At 34.8% G+C, this 23,342-nt stretch overlaps 1 protein-coding gene across 5 annotated transcripts in view; it reads right to left on the minus strand.

Annotated features, from left to right (window-relative positions):
* SLC16A12 (solute carrier family 16 member 12) overlaps nt 1-925 on the minus strand; it is a 115,701-nt gene extending 114,776 nt beyond the window's left edge. For 2 of the 5 annotated variants that reach the window (XM_074295816.1, XM_074295813.1), the window contains exon 1: nt 609-924. The gene's annotated coding sequence lies outside the window, so the exon portion shown is untranslated. Of the gene's footprint in view, nt 1-325 lie in introns of all 5 variants that reach the window. The other 3 variants (XM_074295814.1, XM_074295817.1, XM_074295815.1) reach the window with 3 other exon arrangements.
* Between the last annotated feature and the right edge of the window lie 22,417 nt (nt 926-23,342).

The following is a 23,342-nucleotide window of genomic DNA, read 5'->3' on the forward strand; positions in this document are numbered from 1 at the left end:
TGAAGCCGGGCACCGGTTCTTCCTTTTGGATACAATACGGTGCTGGCAGAAATCTAGGTCAATAGGAAGCCGACTGTCCAATCCACCTTCGGACTGCGCTTCTCTCTGGGAAGCGCAAGTTGGCTACGGGACTCCCGGCGGAGCTCCGTCTAGCATCCGGAACTAGGAACTCAGGACCCCTCTCTGTCTGCCTGCGGGTGGGCCAAGCCTCCGGAGAGCGCCCCTGGAAAACTGACGCTGCCTGAGCCCTTCTGAGCTCCCCTCCGAGGCCCACGGCCCCCTCTTTCTTCAAATGTCCCACGCACTCATCACCCGCACTGGTTACCTGATCCACCCAGTCTTCCTTTCCTCCATCCAACTGAGCAGCAGCCGAGCTTCAGATGGATGCCTTCTCAGCGGAGGAAGTGAAGAAGTTGCATTCACTTTTCCCTCTTCTCAGACCAACAAGGTGCTTAGAGATTTCTGTGGATAGCCCCCTACCTGGGAACCTGATGCCAGAGAATCCTCAGTCTGCCCGCCACCATCCCCATCTAAATGCCCCTCTATCCCTTCAGACTCTCCGCGGAGCACCTCAGCTCCCACCCCGGCCCAGCCTGGGACCCCCTCACCTCGCAGAGGCGGCTGCAGCTTCGGGGCACTTGTAGCTGGATCCGGACATACCCCCAACTCTGCTTCGGCAGCTCCTAGTCCCTACCCTCCCAGCCCTGGGCTTACTCAGCGCTTCCGAAGGAAGGGGGAGGAGGACGGAGGGGGGAGGGGAGGGGGCCGGCGAGGGGGGAATGGGAGCAGTGACACCGGGAGTCCACGGCCGCAAAGGGGGGCCCGCAGCTGCAGCTGCCTTCAGTTGAGCTCTGGCCAGTGGCCGCGGAGGAGTCCCTGAGAAATCCTGGCTCCTCGATCCCTGGAGATCGAATTACACAGAGCAGCTCCGCTCTCTCAGCTCCCGACACTTTTCAGTTGGGGTGGGGGTGGGGGTTCGGAAGAACTCTATAGTTTTGCATTGGTAAAATAGAGGAAAAAGAGTGTTGGGGTCCTGTAATGGAACTGCCCACCATATGTAAGTGAAGCTCCGTGTTTCACCAGCCTAGCGGAACTGACCCACCAAGAGATAGATCTGGAGATGAACAGCCACCATCAAATCCCATCAAATATGTCAATCAGGCACTCTCGAACAAGGGTATGTCTAGGATCGGGAGCGGGAAGGGTTCACGAGGATTTTACAGACGAGGAGTCATTTGAAAAACTGAAGAATTTAATAAAAACGATAGAATAAAGTAAATAAAAATGTAAAGAGCTCTTAGTGCTTCCCCAAGATGCCCAAGTTATCATATGTCCCTAAGAGATGTTATTGAGAATTAGCTTCTGAAACATCTCTTTTTCAGCTAAATATTTTTCTTTAACAATTTAAAAGTAGCAAAACGCTACTTTGCTGTCAGGTAAATGTCCATTATAATTGTTTTACAGCTGGCTTCTTTTAAAATTATTGGAGGAGAAAGAGAAAAAAAAATAACCCTCTTAACTGGCTAAAATTTTCCACTTTAATTTTGGATATACAATTCAAATCCTCCAAAAATACTGTTATCCAGTTCTATACATTTTGCATATATCTGTATACCTAAGTATATACATATATACAGTTTTATATGTGTGTGTAGCTACAAATACATATGTGTGTATGAATATTGTGTATTGATAGATCTCTCACTCCCTGAATAAACTCAAGAACTATTTTGCTTTTGTCTTAGTATCTATTACTGAATGACCCACAATAGGTGCTTACTAAATGATGGCCTCCGTGCTTGAGGACTGTTTAATGCACATAATAACTGAAGGAAAGTGATTCTTTTCTTTATTATTATAAGAAGCATGTGACTATTCAGTTCTCCATTTTACAGATGAGACAAGTGAGGCACCCAGATGTCATGGAGATGAACCCAGTCCGTAAACTCACTCTACGTGAACGGAGTTTTTTGAGGGCACAGGGAAGAACACCTCGTTCCATCGAGCTTCAGCCAGTGCAGCTTCTCTCAGATTGTTACATGTATGTACCTTTCAGAGAGAGCAACTTCTTGACAAACACCAATTTAGTGACAATCTCTCTGGGCTTAATAGGCAAAGTGGGGATATTTTCCTTTTTTCTTTTCTTTTCTTTTTCTTTCCTTTTCTTTAAATTGGAGTTTGGAGAATAATATGAAAGGGCAGTTTAAGTTTCTTTCTAAAACAAATTATGGTAAGTGAGACTGATTAGTAAAGTCTTTAATCCAATGGCCTCTACCTCTTGCCCCACCCACCATTCCAGACACCTTCAGGCTTTTGTCATCTTGGACTCCCAGATAAACTTCTGTCTAGGTCTTTAAGGTCTTTAGGCCTCTGAATTATAAATGTCAAAGGCATGTCTTCAGGGCTATGCCTTGGGCTAGTTTAATGTGATGATTAACTGTTGTCTGAAACCCCAGGATTTAACAAATATTGTTTGATGGAGGCTTCATTAAACTATTCCAAGTAAGCCTATAAATTGAAATGTAGGACATGAGTTAAGATATGCCTCTAGAAGAGGTTCTTGAGAATTAGCTTCTGAGACATCTCCTTTTCAGCTAAATGTTTTTCTTTGATAAACAATTTAAAAGTAGCAAAAGGCTATTTTGCTGTCAGGCAAATATTTGTCTATTACAATAATGTTTGACAACTGGCTTCTTTTAAAAAATTTTTGAGGAAAAAAGAAGGAAACATAACTTTCTATTTTTCACTTCACACAGCCTAATTTTTCCACTTCAATTTTGAAAATAAAACCTAAATATTGTTTTGGCTCTTGCATAAAACCATTGATTTTATTTAATAGAGTTTAGACATTTGATTTTTGTATGATTCTTCTAGAATAGCTCCTGCAAGTTTAATAAACACATTGATGGTGATAATGCTTTAATTATCCCTTGCAATTACAAGCCATCAGTTGCATCCTAAACCCTTCCACCCTCACTGTTCCTGCTGTTCTTCTTGTGAGTGAATGAATAGAAAGAAGACTTCTCTCAAAGAGTGTGGGATATAGGAAAGGGGGTTGGGAGGAATGGTCCTATATAGGAAGGTAAAAGAGAAAGTCCCTATAAATCCAAAAACAGGACAGAGGAAAGGATTCATTTCTAGATACTGAACTTACAGTTGCAGTTTCATGCTGTATATATGCTTTAGGACAAGCCACAACTTCTCTTTATCCTATCGGTAAAATGGGAACAATAATAGCACCTACCTCCCTGAGTTTTTGCAAGAATAAAATCAGCAAAATGGATACTTTTAGTTAAAAAGGAATTATACAAATAAAAAAAAAAATAGCCCAGAGAAGAAGGAAAGCAGAAAACTGAGGGAAGGGAATTATAGACAGTTGCTCAGAAAATTTCATATCTCAAATATATAAAGAACTTTGCAACATACCCCAATTGACAAATGATCCAAGGATATGACAGGAATTTTTAGATAAAGAAATCAAAACAAGTTATAGTAATGAAAAAAATGCACTAAATAATTATTGAATAGAGAAACATAGGCTAAATCAGATTTGAGGTATCATTTTACACTGATCTGATTGGCTACAATAATAAAAGTTTGAAAAACAACAAATGTTGAAAGGGACATAGAAAAATTTGACTATTATAAATATCCAAATTAGCCACAAGGACCTATGTAGGAAGACACTATCTGCATCCAGAGAAAAACTGATAAGTATAACTATATATAGAATGATTTTACATATATGCAAATATACACACACATAATCTGTATAAAAATATTTAAAACACCTTTTTTTCTAGTGACAAAGAATCAGAAATTGAGGGGATGTCTATCAATTGGGGAATGGCTAAACAAATTATGGCATACAATTGAAATGGAATACTATTGTTCCATAAGAAACTATAAGCAGGATATTTTTTTAAACTGGAAAGAGTTACATAAACTGATGCAAAGTGAAGTGAACAGAACCAGGAGAATGCTGTACACAGTAATAGCAACATTGTTCAATGTTCAACTATATTGACTTAACTTTTCTCAGAAATACAACTATAATTCCAATGAACTAATGATGAAAAATGCTATCTACTTCCAGAGAAAGAATTAAAAGAATCTCAGTGCCAATCAAAGCATCCTAGTTTTCACTTTGTTGTTTTCATTGAGGGTTTTTTTTTTTTTTGGTTTATGTTTTCCTTCGTAAATAATAGGGAAATAAGTTTTGCATGATTGCACATGTATTACCTATATCAAATTTTTTACCATCCCAGGGAGGGGTTTTGGAGAATGGAGGGAGGGAATTTAGAACTTGAAATTTTTCAAAAACAAATGTTAAAAATTGTTTTGTATGTAATTTGGGAAAATAAAATATTATTCCAAAAATAAAAGGCATCACCATTTTCCCAATCTCCTGGGCTATAAAATTTGAAGTTATCTTTAACTCATTTCATTGCTTCTTCCCTGTCATCCAGTTATTCATTAAATCCTGTCTATTTGAAATATTTCAAGTATCCTTGCTTTTCTCTCCCTTCCCACCACACTTCCTTCAGTTAAAGACACTCACCACTTAATGTCTGGCTTACTTTAGCCAATTAATTAACTGACTTCCTTGACTCCTATCTCCCTCTCTTCCAATCCAGTCTACATAGTGTTGACAGACTAATGTTCCTTACCCTGCTTTCATCAGGTCACTCCTCTGTTTAAAAACCAACAAAGGCTGTCTGCTGCTTAGGACGTAAATTCCTCTTCTTGGCCATAAAGAACGTGTATTATCTGGCTTCCTTTTATTTCTAACTCTTTCTCCCCACTCTCACTCATAATCTCTCTTCCAGTCAGAGCAGGTAACTCATTCTCTTTTTAATTTGGTGTGGTCCTTCTTAATTATGTGTTTTTGCTCAAAGTCTTCTCCCCTTCTGAAATTTCCCTTGTCTCCCTCCTCTGTCTTAATAACATGCATCCTTTGAAGCCCATCTCACATTGCTTCTCCTCCATAAATCCTGCCCCCCATTACTCCAGCTCCCCCTTGTTGTTGTAGTTTGAGTTCTACTACACAATTTAACATTTAATTACATGTAATTCTATGAGAATTTCGAATTTTTCCATGTATGATACTCTTGCCATTCCAAGTAGGTTGATAGAAATATTAGAACTAGAGGCAAATCAAGGAGAGCTAGACATCAAACCCAGTAATCTAGACAGCATGGCATAATAGAATGAGTATTGTACTTGAAATGGAAGATGCAGGTTAGAGTAGCTCTGCCATTCATTTGTTATATGGCCTTGAGAATGTCAGACAACCTGTTAGATACTCAGTTTTTTCATCTGTCTCACAAAGTGATTAATCAACAATTGGATTAATTGATAAAGTTTGTAAAGCATTTTGTAATGATAAAGTGCTATAAAAATGTGATTTGATATTACTATTATAATTATTGTTATTATGATTATTATTCTGTTCCTGGGGGATCAGCTTATCTAAGTTAACTTCCTAAGCCCCCCAAGTTGAAAGAAATGTCATTTTTCCAGTGCATAACTTTGAAATCTTTTTTCCACATGATTGCTCACTCTTTACAGTAATGTGGGCTGATTTATGGATTTAACTGTGGCTCAGAATTTCATTCTCTTGTCCAAATTACTTGTTCATTCTAGAGAATATGTATATGAAGAACCTTTGAAGCCTGTAAAGTACTATACAATTTTTAGGTGTTAGTAGCAAAACATCTTTTTGTGTTTAGGAATCTTAAATCTTATGCTAGTTCAGAAGAGACAACTTATTGGAAACCAGACAAAATAAGTCCATGTTTCTATGCTGTTCTCAAAACTGCTATTCTTTTCAAGTATTCAGGAAAAGGCATTTTGTGAGCCATTTCTTTGTGGAGAAAAAGAAAGAAAAGGCCTGTTTTCCATGAGCTGCTTTACTAAGTGACCAAGCTGCAGAGGTCTAAGAAGACTGTTCTCATTCATTCATTCCTTGAAATCAAATCAACAAATATTTTTCTGAGCACCTACTGTGTGCAAGGAAGGCTTTATTTTAGGCTCTCTTTGGGGAAATTAAGCGGTTTTGCCTTCACAGAACTTACTATCTAATTGGAAAGAAAATACATAAAGATTTAAATAACACATTGATGAAATGTAACTTTTACTTTCCACAACTTCCTTCTCTATCTCTTTTTTAAAAATTAAATTAGCTAAAGTTTGTCTATTTATTTCTTTAAAAAAAAAGTTATTCTATTTATCATAAATTTCAATTTGTATGTTTCTTCTTTAATTTTTAGGATACTTTTTACTTTGCACTTATAAATTAAACAAACAAACAAAAAAAAAAAAAACTTGGGGGCAGCTAGGTGGCACAGTGGATAGAGCACCAGCCTTGAATTCAGGAGGACCTGAGTTCAAAACTGGCCTCAGACACTTAACATTTCCTAGCTGTGTGACCCTGGGCAAGTCACTTAATCCCAGCCTCAAAAAATAAATAAATAAATAAATAAATAAAAAATAACAACAACAACAACAAAAAAAAAAAAAAAAAACCCACAAAAGTAAAGGAGAAATCTTCTATGATTTGGTCAATAATTTTAGAAGAGCCAAATTGAACCATGTAGGGAAAAAATCCACTTTATGTCTTATCTAAGCATAGCATTTGCTAATAAGTAAGAATCTCTAAGTACTTCTTCCTTATGATTTTTATGATAGTACTGGGAGATCTTCTGTAGCTAAAAAAATATATAGTATTTGAAGTAATATGTTTCCCTGAAAAGTATTAACTTAATACTCTGAGTCTGCTATAAGTAAAAACCCCATCCATAATCATTTATTAAACCTTTTTTTCATCTATGTTTGACTTTCCAGTAATCCTATTTTGGACTTTCTTAGCAAAGATATTGGAGTGGTTTGCCATTTCCTTCTCCAGCTCATTTTACATATGAGGAAACTGAGGAAAAAGGGGTTAAATGATTTGTCCAGAATCATACAATTAGTAAATGTCTGAGGACATACTTGAATTCAGCAAGATGAGACTTCTTGACTCCAGACTCAGGACTCTGTGCTATGGGCTACCAAAGTGCCCTATAGATTAAGTTAGGGTATGAAACATAAAACCTAGAGTTGACCACCTTGTGTTCTCATGTATTTTCTTCTGATTTACAATAGATTTCTAATGGCTAAACTAAATGATCTCTAAAGTCCCTTTTAGCAAATTCTATAATTCAGTGGTTATTAACAGTGTTATGCAATACTATATATACCCTCCAAATAGATTTTGTTTATCTCTTTCCATTTTTTTTCTTCCATCTTTTGTTCACCACTTCACAAATTTGGAGCTCAAATTTTTTTTAAAGTTTTAAAATTAATTTTTAAAATATTGTTACAAATATTCCTCAGGAGTCAGAAGACCTGGCTTCAAATCCCATCTCTGAAGTAGGTACCACTCTGTGACCCTAGGAGAATCATAACTCCCTTAGGCCTCAGTGCACTCATGTATAAAAAGAAATCACTGAAGTAAATGTCTTATGAACTGGCTCCAGCTCTAGTGCTATTATCACATCAGCTTTTTTATTTAAATTTTTTAACTAAAGGGGAAAAGGAAATAAACATTTATATGGCACTGACAATTTGCCAAGCACTGTGCTAAGCATTTGTAGATCTTTAGAGCAACCCTCTGAGGTAGGTGTCTCATTTTACACTTGAAGACATTCACAGATAGATAGTCCAGAGTTACACAGTTAGCAAGTATCTGAAGCCAAATTTGAATTCAAGTCTTCCTTTGACTCGATCCAGGTCTCTATCCAGCAGATCATTTATACACAAAGAAAAACTTAAAGCACATAAAACAGGTATGTTATTAACAAAAATGCATACCAAAAAAAAAAAAAAAAAAAAGAGGAGAAGAAATAAGTCTCCTTGGAGCATGTTTGCTTTAACTTTAACAAACCTCTCAGAATATTTACACAAGCAAATATTTTCAAACAGCACCATATTGCTCATTCCCACCATATATCTGTCTTCCCCTCCTTTTTTTTTGTTTATATTGTTTATGTGTGAATTATGACGGTTACTTTACTCAGTTCCTGGCCTTCTTACACTGGAAGCATACTCTTTTCCTAAAGTTCCTAGTGATTTCCTCCTAGCGTTTCCATTTTAAATAAAGAGTCTAGATCAGTCATGTCTCCTTTTTTTCTCCAGGTTCTGCTCTTAACAAATTTCTATATTTTGTCCATCTACCAGTGTCCTGAGAAGGGAAGAGGGTACCTTTTCCCACAACCTCCATTTTATCTTTCTTCTAAGAGTTTCTTTCTCCCATCAGAATGTAAATTCCTTCAGGGAGAGACTAGCTTTCTGCTGATATTTGTCTTTCCAGTACTTAGCACATGGTGAGTACTGAATAAATACTTATTGACTAAGTAAATTGGAAATTGTAGTTAAATTTCTACTTGAAGGGACTTATACAGTCTCCTAGTGATTACGGGAATTACTTTTCTGCAAACTATAATCCAATAATAATGATTAGCAGTAATATGCTGGTAAATATTATTTATTGTGAATATATTATACATTATAAGCAACTTATATACAATATATACTTATATATGTATGTTTAATATACTATATTATTTGTTGTTCAGTCCCATCCGACTTGGCAAAGATATTGGAATGTTAGCCATTTCCTTCTCCAGCTTATTTTTTCAATGAGGAACTGAGACAAGCAGAGTTAAGTGACTTAAGCATATATTGGAACTCATGAAGATGAACATTCTATCCTCTGCTCTGTGCATATTGTGGGTAGGTAGATTGCTGTACTGTTTTAATTTGGATTTGTTCCAATAGACTAGGTATATCTACATGAATCTGTCTGAATTTGGCTCAGATATAGACAAAACTCGATGTCTGTAGAATAACCTGTTCCTCTCCTTTCCTAAGTAAGATTTTGATTCCTGACAGAAGGGATAGGAAGAGATGGAATCTGGAGGCTAATGACTCTGCTCTCCTCAGAGAGAGGGGGTAGCAGGCTAAAAGAGTGTGTGTATATATATATTTGCTCCATTAACTATTGTTATTAAAGGGGAAATGATTTTTAGGTTCAAACTGCACTATTGATTGTTTTTCTCTTAATGGGTAAGAAAGATCCAAACAATTTATTTAAGACTTGACTCCCTTCCTATCAAATGCTGGTTCCATAGTGAACACAGATATTACATAGCAAATAAAGTCATTTACCCAAGCTGATAATAAAACAGAAATCAATGAAAATATACATAAGAGAATATATGTTAAATAATACAGAGATCATGAGCTCTCCTTTTGAGAGTGAGATAACTCATCTCAATATAGAGAGCCTCAAATCTCACCCAAGGGAAAATTCTGCAAAAATAGAATAGAGATTATCACCTACTTGTTGGCTTTCAGAGTTTTTCTCTCCCTTTAGAAACCTGAAGAGAGATTGGAATCACAAATCTTCCTCAAAATAAAAAGAGAAAAATGTCTCTTCTCTCTAGCTCTCACCAGTTTTATCTCTCAAGCAAATGCTTGATCAATCTCCACTAATGAAAATAGTCCTATGCAACTGGTTCTTTGAGCCAAGGATTACATTGATATGTATGAATAACACACACACACACACACACACACATACATACACACACACACACACACATACATATATAACTCAAGTATAATAAGAATGCTAGTTTATTTGATGGCCAAATGAAAACTGTTCTTTCTTGAAAATATCCTATAAGGTGAACCAGATCCCAGGTGGACTAGAGGATAATAGAGACATCATTCCAATATATGTTGGTCTTTCAGACCAATCTTTTCCTGCCTTCAGAGTATCAGAGATACCACTCCATCATTTTGCCAGTCTCCTAGAGGATCCTAGAGGAAGAGATTGGATTCTTTGTATTCAGAAAAAATACAGAAAATGTGTTTTTTTCTGCCTCTTCCTACCCACTGGGTTTTAGAAAAACATCATTTAATTGTATGCTAGTCTTCATGGCTAATCTATTTCTTTTCTCAGGGGAATCAGTGAACACATTGGTCTCTTAGGCTAGCCTCTTCCTGTTTGCAAAGGAACAGAGATGCTCACTTGTAGTCTATCCTTCCCACGTATAGTATGCCCTCCTGCTTACAGGAGACAAAAGGTCCATCCTATTCTTCTTGCTCATCTCCTGGCCTGGTCTGCCTACAGGCAAAAGAAAAAAATGTTTCATTGACCCCAACTCTTTGGTCCCTTCACCTAACACCCTTAGAGAATTCCATCCAGAGGTCAAGCCTTTAGTGATGTTTATAATTAATCTGACTTCATTTTGTCAATGATAAACAAATTCCCTCATCATACCTTTCCCATCCCAGTGTTTCTGAACAGACATCACCTCATTCCTGGATTATTATTATAGCCCAAAGGTAGGTGTCCCTACCACAAGGCTCTCCCCAGTATAATCCATCCTCCAATTAGTTATCAAAGTGACTTTACTAAAGCATAAATATGATCATGTCACATCCCTACTCAATAAATTCTGGTACTATTACCCCCAGAAGCAAATCTAAAATCCCTTGGTTTGTCCCTTGGAAGTCCTTTCAGTTGCCACTATATCTGTCATTCCCCTTTTTATTCATGAATCCTCTGTTTTTTTTAGTTTGGGGATCAGAGCTGACCCAAGGCATGGAGCTGTTCCTATTAAATAAGGATATGAATTGATTCCCTCATTATCTGGACACCTGTTGAACTCTCTTTTTCTCTTTCTCTCTCTGTTAAATGCAAAATAAAGGTAGTGGTAATTTAATTTTCCAAAAGTTGCAAGAAACAAGGGAAAAGGGAATTATTCTACAATTATTTCTCAGCTACAAAGAATGAACTAATACATTACTAAGGGAAAAATAATGGGAACTTTGAGGGAATCGACCACTATATCTCAGTAATAAAGGAAAGGAAAATCAGAAATACTGGATCCTGAAATACATCCTAGATTTTAGGAAAACAGCTTTCAAAGGGTAAGTAGGATCCCAAGGTATAAAGTTCTTTACTGGAAATTAGCCCAGGAATAAAAGGAAGTCAAGAAAGAAATTCTGTAGACTTTTAAAGAATAATAGAAGAAACAAAAGGATAAAATGGGAGAGATGCTGTAAGATCTTAGAAGTCAGGATGATAGGGTTTTTTGGTTTAAGGGACAGGTGATACTGACACATTTAAAACTCTCTGAAAACCATAAAAACTATGACATGCCTAAATGGGAGGCAAATACTTAATGTGGATGCACTAGGAATAGATCAACTAGATTATATTAAAAATACATATCTATAGTAAGTCATTAAGTCACTAAGAATTTAAGTGCCTGCTATTACCAGGAACTGTGTGCTAAGTACTTGGAAAATAAGAAAGATAAAATATAGTCTCTGCCCTCAAGGAGCTCACATTCTAATTGAGGAGACCACAGACAAACAAGGGTTGTTATTTTTTTTTTAATTTCCTTTAATTTTTTTAATAATAGCTTTTAATTTTAAAACATATTCAAAAATATATTGCAAACCCTTGCAAACCCTCAGGTTCCAAATTTTTCTCCCTCCCTTTTCTCACCCCTTCCCCTGGAGACAGCACATAATCCAATATAATTTAACATGTGCAACTCTTCTACACATATTTCCACAAATATCATGCTGCACAAGAAAAATCAGATCAAAAAGTAAAAAAAAAAAAAATGAGGAAGAAGACAAAATACAAGCAAACAGCAAAAAAAAAAGGTGAAAATACTATGTTGTGATCCACATTCAGTTCCCATAGTCCTCTCTCTGGATGCAGATGGCTCTCTTCCTCAAAGTCCATTAGAACTGACCTGAATCACTTCACTGCTGAAAAGAGACACACCTATCAGAATTGATCATCTCATAATCTTGTTGTTGCATGTACAATGATCTCCTGCTTCTATTCTCTTCACTTAGCATCAGTTCATATAAGTCTCTCCAGGCCTCTCTGAAATCATCCTGCTTATCCTTTCTTATAGAACAATAATATTCCATAGCATTCATATATCATAACTTATACAGCCATTATCCAACTGATGGGCATCCATTCAGTTTCCAGTTTCTTGCCACTACAAAAAGTATTGCCACAAACATTTTTGCACATGTAGGTCCTTTTCCCTTTTTTATGATCTCTTTGGGATACAGACGCAGTAGAGACACAACTGGATCAAAGAGTATATACAGTTTGATGGCCATTTGGGCATACAAACAAATAAGTTTAAAAAAAAAAGTTACAGACAAGACAACCAGGAAATAATTACCAGAGGGAAGTTGTCAGAGTTAAAAGGAATCAGAAAAGGCCTTCCTGGAGAAGGAAAGAATTCAGTTGGAATTGGAAGGAAGCAAGGACACTGATGGAGATAGAATGAGGATCAAGACTTGAAAAGTAGTGTCTTGTGATCGAGAAAGCCCCAGTTGTAGAGTCTGGAAAACCTGGGTTCATGACACATACTGGCCATGTAACTGTGAACACTATGATCAACCTCTCAACTCCTAAAACAATATTCTGTTATTCTAATTTGCTGGTTGGTTTGGGAGAGGTAGTTCCTCCACATTGAATTCATGGTACTAAAGAAATCCCATGGGGCAGCTAGGTAGCACAGTGGATATATCGAGCACCAGCCCTAGAGTCAGGAAGAACTCATAACAAATTTTTCGTCAGACACCAACTAGCTGTGTGACCCTGGGCAAATCACTTACCCTATATGCCTCAGTTTCTCATCAGTAAAATGAGAATAATAATAGTATCTAACTCACAGGATTCTTGTAAGGATAAAATAAAATAATAATTGCAAAGCCCCTAGAATATTTCCTGGAACATAAAAAGTGCTATATAAATGTTAGTTATCATTATCTGTAAAATAGGGACAATGATAGCACTTTTCTGCCTGTATTGTTATAAGGATCAAATGAGACAATAATTGTAAAGCACTTAACACCTGACACATAGTAAGTACTGTGTAAACTAGCTATTATTATTATTATTATTATTATTATTATTATTATTATACACATCTATTACATATGACAATATAACCCCTTGAGACAAATTGCTGACAGTACATAAAGGAATCAGGAAGACATCTTCATGTGTATCCTGCCTCAGACCCTAACTAGCTGTGTGAGCTGGAACAAGTCATTTCACCCTATTTGTCTCAGTTTCCTCATCTGTAAAATGAGTCGGACAAGGAAATGGCAAACCACTCCCATATCTTTGTTAAAAAGAAAATGTCCCAAATGGGATCACAGAGATCTGTACACAACAGAAAAACAGCTTACCAACAATAAATAGCACCCCTTTAGGGATACATGATAAAAGGCACTATTCCCTCTGCCAACCCCGCATTTCAGAACAGGAGCAGGTATTCTCTGACTGATTTCTATCAATAAGGACTCTTAATCAGTTGCTGAGATAAAACTTCATGAGGATCCCTTTCCCTATTATGTAAGCTTGAATTTGGAATCTGGTCATCTCCTGTTTGTGCCTTCTTTAGAAAACAATGAGCCAAGTGACATTTCAAAAAATAGTTGATGTCTTCTCCCTTCATGGACAACAGAGCACCAGGGTATCTTTGACAGAGAGAAGTTGCAACAGCAACAGAAACAATAGCAACCATGGCTTCTTCCCCCCAGTGATCCCTAGTGAGAGAAAAACCCCTGAAAGAAAGAGCTTGCTTAATGCTGATCGTTCTGTACTCAATGGAAGTGAAAATGTGTAATAGCTATTAAACAGTTCTTATAAAGCAGCTGTTTGTAAGATCCCAAAGAGGCTTTAATATTAGTATGTTTTCATCATTTTATGGTTTTTATTACTTATTATATTCCCTTTTTGCATATAGAAATAAAATTTCTTCTTTCATACCTGACTCATGTTTATATTCTGGATATATATATATATATATATATATATATATATATATATATATATTTTTTTTTTTTAAGTTTCCTCCACTCCCTACTGGAGAGGACCCCTAAGACTAAAACCAAAAATAAAATTCTTCCTCTGGAATAGAAGGCAAGATTAGAAATAAAGCCCTGAGTGCCCCGTTTTCTTATTGATGATTTGGAACCCACAATCCAGGAAACTAGTAGGAAATTTTCTTTCTATTCAGTAATGGAATGAATATCCACAAAAATGAATCAAGATACAGATTAAAATATAAAAGCACAGGATATAAAGAATTTCTATGTTTAAAAAAAAACTTTTTACACACAATAGAAATAGAAACAGGCCTTTCTTTGATTTCATTGATCCAGAAAATTTACTGATAAGAAATCCCCTCCACTGAGTCAGATGACTACTTCCTGTGCATCTTACCATCTTAGAGAATTGTCTAGAAAACCAAAAATAATTAGCCCAGGATCATAGAGCATGTGTATCAGAGAGAAATAGCTTGAAATTCAGAACTTCTTGGCATTGGAGGCTCATTCACTATCCACCACTCCATATTTTCTCTCACAATAGTACCTTAAAATATTATTCAAGAAGAAAAATATATAATCAAAAGATACAAGCCTAGCTGGAGAATTAAAAATAAATTATTAAATAATCCTTAGTTCAAAGACCAAATCTTTAAAATATAAACATTTTATTAAAAACATAAATTAAACACAGAAAAACTTATGGGATAACTAAAGTATCTTCATAAAAATATTTTCATCTCTTGCTAATTATATTAACAAAATGAAGAGAAAATTAATAAATGGTACAGATAAAAAAAGAAACAAATTAGTGTACCAAAAGTAAGTAGGCCAAAAATATTATGATGAATTAGTCAAATTCACAAAATTGAAACCAAAAGAATAACTTAAATTAATTTTAAATATCAAGCATTAGGTTTCTAAGAGAGTTATAAAAGAATAACCTATTTACATATTTAATTAAAATAGGAATATTTTGTGTCACGGCAAAGATGGAATCAAAATGTCTATATTAAAATTCTATGAAGGTTTTCTTAGAAAATACAAGATACTCAACAAAAACATCTGAAATAATAGCATCAGCAAAATAGCAGTATACAAGATGGAACTACAAAATCACTAGCAATTTGATTATTAATAATGCAAAATACAGAAAAATTATAGAAATAGAAAAACATTTCAAATAATTCAAATAAAGTATTTGAGACTAAATTTATCAAGGAAATATCAATATAAAGAAAACTAGAAAAATGACTTTTGCACAAATATTAATGAAAAATAATTGAAAAGCTATTAAATGTAAATAGTTATCAAACTAATAATAATAGTAAGCATTCATTATCAAATGTTCATGGGTAGGCCGGGCTAATATAATACAAGTGCCAATTCCAAAATCTACTTATTCAGTGTCATGCCAATCAAATTGCCAAGAAATTACATTATTGAGCTAGAAGAAAAAATAACAAAATTTATCTGTAAGAATTTCAAGAGAATTATTTTTTTAAATGCAAAGGAAAGTAGCCTAGCTATATGAAACTTAAAACTATATTATAAAGTGGCAATCATCAAAATCATTTGGTACTAAGAAATAAGAATAGTAGATGAGGGAAATAGATTAGATTCACAAGACACAATTGTCAATGATTGCAATAATGTAGTATTTGACAAACCCAAAGACCCCAGATTCTGGTATAAGAATTCATTACTTGACAATAAGTGCTAGGAAAACTGGAAAATAACATGGCATTGACTGGGTCAATGTACCAACATCTAACATCCTATACTAAGATAAAGTGAAACTAGTTTCATGATTTAGATATCAAGGATGATACTATAAGCAAATTAGGAGGACAAGTGATTGTCTCTCTCAGATCTCTGGAGAAGGGAGGAATTGATTGCCAACAAAGAACTAGAGAATAAGTGAGCTTCACATAATTCCTATTGTGCTAAGCATTTACAAATATTATCTTGTTGATCTTCACAACAACCCTGGGAGGTAGATGTATTATTCCCATTTTACAGTTGAAAAAACTGCTGAGAGATCAAAGTTACAGAGCTAATAAGTGTTTGAGGAAACATTTAAACCTGTCTTCCTTACTCCAGACCTAGCACTCCATCTACCATGCTATTTGTTAGAGTGAAGAAAACAATTCTATCATAATTAACTTCTGGATTTAGTGCTATACAAATAATTTCTGGATTATTTCACTGACTTGGATAAAATAACATAATTCTGATGGAAGAACACAAAGTCAAGATTTTACATGGAAATTATGGAAAGCAAGGAGAGCTGCATTGCTAGAGCTCACATGTTATTCTAAAGAAGTAATTCCTAATACTTATCTGATACTAGAAAAAAATAGAATAATCTATGAGTGGAAGAATAGATTATCATAATATGGATACCAATAGATATAGTAAATTAGTATTTTTAAAATACCATCAGAGAAATGATTCATAATTTTATAAAAGATGTTGAAGAAAATGATAGCAATTTGGCCAAAAATTAAAGTAGTCCCACTCTTCACACTGTATAAATTATACCAAATAAATTTCAAATGAATTCACAATTCACATTTTAAAAAAATAAATATAAAAATAGAAGTTAATGAACAATGATATATATTTATGTGTACATATGTTATTGTTGTCGTTAAGTTATTTCAATCATGACTCCATTTGGAGTTTTCTTGGCAAAGATACTGGAGTGATTTGTCAATGCTCATTTTACAAATGAGGAAACTGAGGCAGGATTAAGTGACTTGCCCAAGGTCTCACAGCTAATAAATGAGTTTGATATTAACACCTATTTCACAGGTTTATTATAAAGATTAAATGAGATAAAAAATATGAAATTCTTTAGGCATTATAAATTATAAATAAAGGACTATGTGAATTCTAGCTATTATCATTAAAGACAATTCTTTTTGAGGTATGGTTTGAGCTAATTAATTTCTGAAATCTCTTCTACTTTTCAAACTAGTCATGTGTTTCTGTTAAAACTTATAGTAATTAATTTAAAGCTATAGATATAGCTCCATTCTTCAACAGACACTTGCTCAAAAGTCCTGAATAAGTTGTTGTCTTCCATTCTAGAAGAGAACTATGATACCAGAAAGGTAATGTAGATTGGGTTTTGGTAGTTCTCAAAAAAATACACAATCAAATGAAAAAGTATTCAAACACTCTAATAATCAGATAGATATAAATTAAAACAATTTAATACCTATCCAATTGCAGAGAAACAAAAAAGACAATAAAAATTCCATGTAAAGAGAAATTCAAAGAGTTTTAGGCACTGAATACTTTCTTCTTACACTCTCCAAAATCTCATCTCCATCTCTGATAGACTGATTTCTTTTCAGTTTTACTAAGATTACATTATTTCAATGATACTGTAAATATTAGCCTCTATTCTAAGCCATCAACACTCTGATATGTCAATACATAAAGGCCCTATAATTTATATTTTTCTGTGTGTTAATTATCTCTACTTGAAAGCTCGTATAAAATTAGTAGTCCTGGGGGCAGCTAGATTGCTGAGTTCAAATCCTGCCTTAGACACTTAATACAGCCTAGCTATGTGACTCTGGTCAAGTCACTTAACCCCAATTGCCTCAGCAATAAATAAATAAATAAATAAATAAACAAACAAACAAACAAACAAACAAACAAATAGATAGATAGATAGATAGATAGATAAATACATAGATAGATAGATAGATAGATAGATAGATAGATAAATAAATAAATGAATAAATGAATAAATAAATAAATAGATAAGTAAATAAATAAATAGATAGATAAATAAATAAATGAGCAAGTAGATAAATAAATAAATAAGTAAATAAATAAATGAATGAATGAATGAATGAATGAATAAATGAATGAATGAATGAATAGATAAATAAATAAATAGATAGATAGATAGATAGATAAATAGATAAATGAATAAATAAATAGATAAATAGATAAATAAAATGAAATAAAATAAAATAAATTAATAATCCTAGAAAGAGGGGCAGCTAGGTGGCGCAGTGGATAGAGCACCAGCCCTGAATTCAGGAGGACTTGAGTTCAAATATGGTCTCACATACTTAGCACTTCCTAGCTGTGTGACCCTGGGCAAGTCACTTAACCCCAGCCTCAGAAAAAAATAAAATAAAATAAAAATAATCCTAGAAAGTGGCCTCAAGCTCAAAGTCCATAGTCATGAGATTTTATTCTACTTCTACTTATTTGCATAAGACTCTCCCCATTGGTGGGAATCAGATTACTTCAAGGATGGAGTTGGTGAAAATTTGAGGGAAAAGAGAGATCTTTGAAAGAGAAGACATGATTTAGATCCTTTTCAAGTTCTTAAAGGGAAAGAAAGACTCTGGGAAGAAACTGGAACATAAAAGAGTTAACATTTCAATAATAATCCAATCCTCAGTATAATCTTCAAGGAATTTCTCATTGAGTGGGATACAGGATTTTCTCTCTTGATTGAATTAAATTAACTCAGCCAGGTGGAAGAGCTCATTCCCCCTTGTCTAATATCTGATTTATTCTCACCTGTCTATCTTCTCTGACTTCTGTTTGCCACTAGTTTGGATAAATGGGCTTGTTTGCTATTTGTTGTATGAGTTCATTATAGAATTGGCATTTTGTGTCAAAGTAGCCAAGCACTGGTTTTATACTTTTGGGCAATCCTGTTAAGAGATATTAATCAGGTGTTCACTTTGAAACTAATAATTATCTTCCTTAACTAACAATATTTAGGGGGATAGGTAGATAGGTTGTGGCAGGTTAGAATTATATCTTTCTTTGAGGAGAGGATAGTAGCCAGCCTTAGACCCACCTCCTCTTCTCCTCCTGGAAGGAATCAGTCTCTCTTGGAGAGAGGTGGATGGAGAAGACTCTAGAGATACCTATTTATGCCTTATGCAAGCTATATTTAAATTAGTTTCTGCAGAAACACATAATCTATATGGGTAAAACACAACACAACACTTTTCCCTCCACCTCCCAATCCTCCTCACCCATAAATGGGAGTTGTCAAAATTGTCAAATAGGCTTTCCTGAGTTCAAGTCTAGGGTCCTACTATTACCATACTGCTTATCCTCCACATTGTGGTATTACTAACATTTTCTTCATACACTTGTTTGTAGCTACCATCACCATCAGGAAAAAAAACAAAACATAAACAAAAACAAAAACAATACTTTGTCATATAAACCAGCTGAATTCTCAACTCAGCCTTAAAGGTCATAGTATCTATTTAGAGCAGGGGTAGGGAACATCCGCCCTGAGTTTTGTATAAGGCCCATGAAATTATTTGCTAAAGCAACTACAAACAATGATGAGTAAAAGCTTGGTAAAATAACCTTCCACTCCTTGATTTCTATAAGTTGATAATTTTGTATGACCCAGAATTATGTTATAAATATACAAATGACCCTTGACCAAAAAAAAAGTTCTCCATCCCTGGTTTAGAGCGTGTAGTTGGTCTATATATTTTGCTTACACTTCAATATAATATTTGAAGGAGCAGTGACTTTATCTCTGTGGATATATCTGTAAAAGTACGTAACAACTTCTCAAAACCTAGATAGTTTAATGAATCTATGTGACCAAAAATTAAAAAAAAAAAAATCAAACAGAATTTGTTTTCCAGCGCCCAACCTTCCCCTGCGGAGGCTCTCTAAATTTAGCTTTGTTGGTTCTTGAACAAAAATTTGTTATTGGTCCGTACTTCAAGCCTTTCCAGCATGATCTTCACTATCCTAGAACCCAGATTAAACATTTAGAGTAACTAATGATAGATTCAGATCTTTAAAACTGGAAAGGTCTTTAGAGGTCATCAAATCCAAATTCTTCCCTAGGCTAGGAAATGACTAAGTTAAAGTCATGGTGGTAGAACAGCTAGGATTCAAACCGAGGACTGGAGGGAAAATATTGTGTCCAATGCAAGCTTAGTTTTCAAATTTTGATGATCAGAGTAGGGATTTTATCGCCTCAGACTTAGCATAAACCTACAATATTCAAATGCAGTTTATGTTTCAAATATATTTGAAATTAACATTTAGAAAGAAGCAAAAGTAAAAAAGAAAATTATGGATGGACAACTATTGCCACTATGCAACTATACACACTGGATTTTTTCCAATAAAATTATTTACTGTGATGTCATCACAATCCTAATTATTACAAATAATTATCTGAGGCCATAGAAATAGTTCTTGAATTATTGTTACTACTAAGAAATGGGAAAAGCACTGTTCTTGGATTTGGGGATCCAACTATTGGATTGGACCTAATCCTACTAATGAACATTATTTTTCCTAAACAACTAATGAAATTAGACAACCTGGAGAAGTCATGCCATCTCTGGTCATCATGAGGAGGTGGGATCAGATGCAGTTCTGACATTCAATGAGATTTATTGGTATAAAGTGCCAACATGGGCAACCAAGTAAAATTGTATTGCACTGCCATCTAGTGGTAAAAATTAGAGTAAATGAAATGATAAACCCACTATTTAAATTAAATATTTGTTGTCTACTGAAGTTCAGCTTGTTAGATTTAACCTGTAAGAACTTTTTTAAAATCTTAATTCAGTCATTAAAAAGAAAAATGTGACCTTAAGCGCCCTTCCCATTCACACCCCCATTCCTCTTCAGAATGCAATATACTGTCCAGGTAAAATTTACTTATAACATCTCTGGAGAATAGTTTTTATTGCTTGAAAACTTCATTTTAGCAATATCCATAGTCAATAAACATTAAATGAGTTGGAGAATGAAATGGCCAATCATTCCAGTATTTTTGACAAGAAAATCCCAAATGGAGTCACAAAGAGTTACACAGAACTGAAATGACTCAATAACAAAATTATTAGTAAGTTTTTGCTGCTCTCAAGCCTAAATTGGCCGCTTACAATTTCCATTCATTGCTCCTAGATCTTTCTCCTGGAGTCATATGGAAATAGACTAATTCTTTCTTCAAATCACTTCTTCAAAACCGTGAATGCATCTTTCATGGGCTGCCTGAGTATTCCATGTTCTTGGTTAATCATGCCCAGTCCTCATATATCATGTACTTAAGGCTACTGGTCATCCTGCATGCCCTCCCCTCGATGCTCTCTAGTTTATCAGTACCCTTCTTAAACCTTTGTCAAGAACAATGATAACTAACAAAGGCAGAATACAGAGAGGCTATCAATTCCCTATTCCTGGAAGTTATGCCCTTCATAAGGCAACCCAAGAGGAAACTGGAGTCGGAAAGAATTGAGTTCAGATCTGATCTCAGATATTTACTAGTAATGTGAGCTTGGGCAAGTCCCTTTTTTCTGCCTGCTTTCATTGCTGTATCTATAACAATGGGAATTATAAAGCATCTACCTCATGAGGATCAGATAGTATTGAATGGTAATACTTATACAATGCTTTGCAAACCACTGTGTTATATAAATGTTAGCTGTTATTATTTTGCTTGGGAAGTTGCTTCTTACCTAAGTGCAAAATTTTTATATTTATCCCCATTGAATTTATTTTATTAGCCCAATTCAAATACAGTCTATCAGATCCTTTTATATCCTGGCCCATTGTCCAATATATGAACTATCCCTCCCAGCTTTGTGTCGTATGAAAATATAATAAGGAGAGTATCTATTCCTTTATCCATCACTGATAAAAATGTGAAACAATACAGAGGCAAACACAGATCCCTGGATTCTACTGGAGAACACATAGATATCAAATCTTTACTATTCTTTATTTCTGGCACAATCTGACTGCAATATCATCTCATTTTCCCTCAGAATAGTATGAAATACTTCATATTCTCAAAAGTTGTCCTAATATACATAATAGAGATTCATATTATCATATGCAAGTATGCATATGAAAATTCTTCTTGTTTCTTCTTCTGTTCTACTATATATATGGAAATACCCATTTTATTTGATGTTTTTTAAGTTCCCATTTTTTTAAACCTTAAGTTTGCTAAAAATCTAAGCAAACTATATTCATAGCAGTCCTTCATTTGGTAGTTTAGTAATCCTATCAAAAAGGAAAATGGGGTTAATCTGGCATGACCTACTTTTGATGAAGGCATGATGAGTGGCTCTTTGTAATCATCACTTTCCTTTCTAGCTATTTACCAACTATCTCTTTAATGAGATGTTCCAGAATTTTGCCCCAAATCAAAGTCAGGTCTATAGATAGCAGACCATTTGTTTTCTTTTTTGAGAACAAAAGAATTTACCCTTCTCTAATCTTCTAGTAATTTTTCCATGATCTTTCAAATATTACTAAGAGTCAACAGCCCCTATCTGCCAGTTCTTTAAAAAAAAAATCCAAGGATATAATCCAACTGGACCAGGTGACTTGTATTCATCAAGGGCCACTGAGTGCTTTACTTGCTTATCTGGGGCAAGGTTTCTTAAACTTTTTCCAATCTTGATATAGATCAAGAAGTCTGGAGATGATCCTGGATGCAGTGGGAGATGTTGGTCTTTTTAATCTAAGGTCTTTAACAGCTCTCAGTTTAACTGAGGCAACACCCAATTATTCATTAAGATTGGGTAAGAAATCATTCAAAGTAGGTATATGGTACATGATTGTTTGAAGAAAATGATGATTCATGTTAAGTGATAATGTCTGTTTTCTTTCTTCTCAGTATAACAACATATAGACCAAAATGTCAAGGAAACTTGAAATTGAATTTTTTTTATATCGGCAAAAATCAGTAATTTATTTAGCAGAGAATCTAGTGAAAACTAACTGGAAAACTTGCGTCTGTGAAACTGTTGTTTTATATTCTCTTGAAGGAATTTTTAATGCAATTGATTTCCTCTGCGATTCTATGTATTTTCCTTTATGAATTTTAAAAAAATATTCTGAGAAGGTATCCAAGATCTCACCTGATTCTCAGAAGTCTATCACACACACACACACACACACACACACACACACACACACACACACGATTAAGAAACAATGTTTTAAAGTCACAGGGAAGTTTTCTGTACATGATCATTGCAAATCAAGAGTATTTTAGCAGCAACAGGGCCATAACAATCTCCTTTAAGTCAAAAAAAAACACTGATTTTTTAAAACTTTCTGAAGGGAGCAATAGTAATGGGCTTAGAGTGTGGGAAAAGTGCCAGGTTTGAGCCCATAAAGTGCCAGAACAGCAAGTGTGTCTGTAACAGAGGGTACAAATAACGGAACGGGGGGCCCCTTATTCTGGCATGTGCATTCCAGTCCTAGCTGGAAGCCTAGTAATTCTGCTTCACTGCTCTTGCAATTCTAATGTGTCCTGAGGAGGCAAAGAGCCTGGCTCAGCAAGCAGAAGTCATATTGCCAACTATGTCTGATATCTACCTATGGCTTCTCCAAGCTTCAGTTTCCATAGTTGTAAA

This window comes from Sminthopsis crassicaudata, chromosome 2 (genome assembly GCF_048593235.1).
Source record: "Sminthopsis crassicaudata isolate SCR6 chromosome 2, ASM4859323v1, whole genome shotgun sequence".
In the NCBI taxonomy this organism is placed as follows: domain Eukaryota; kingdom Metazoa; phylum Chordata; class Mammalia; order Dasyuromorphia; family Dasyuridae; genus Sminthopsis; species Sminthopsis crassicaudata.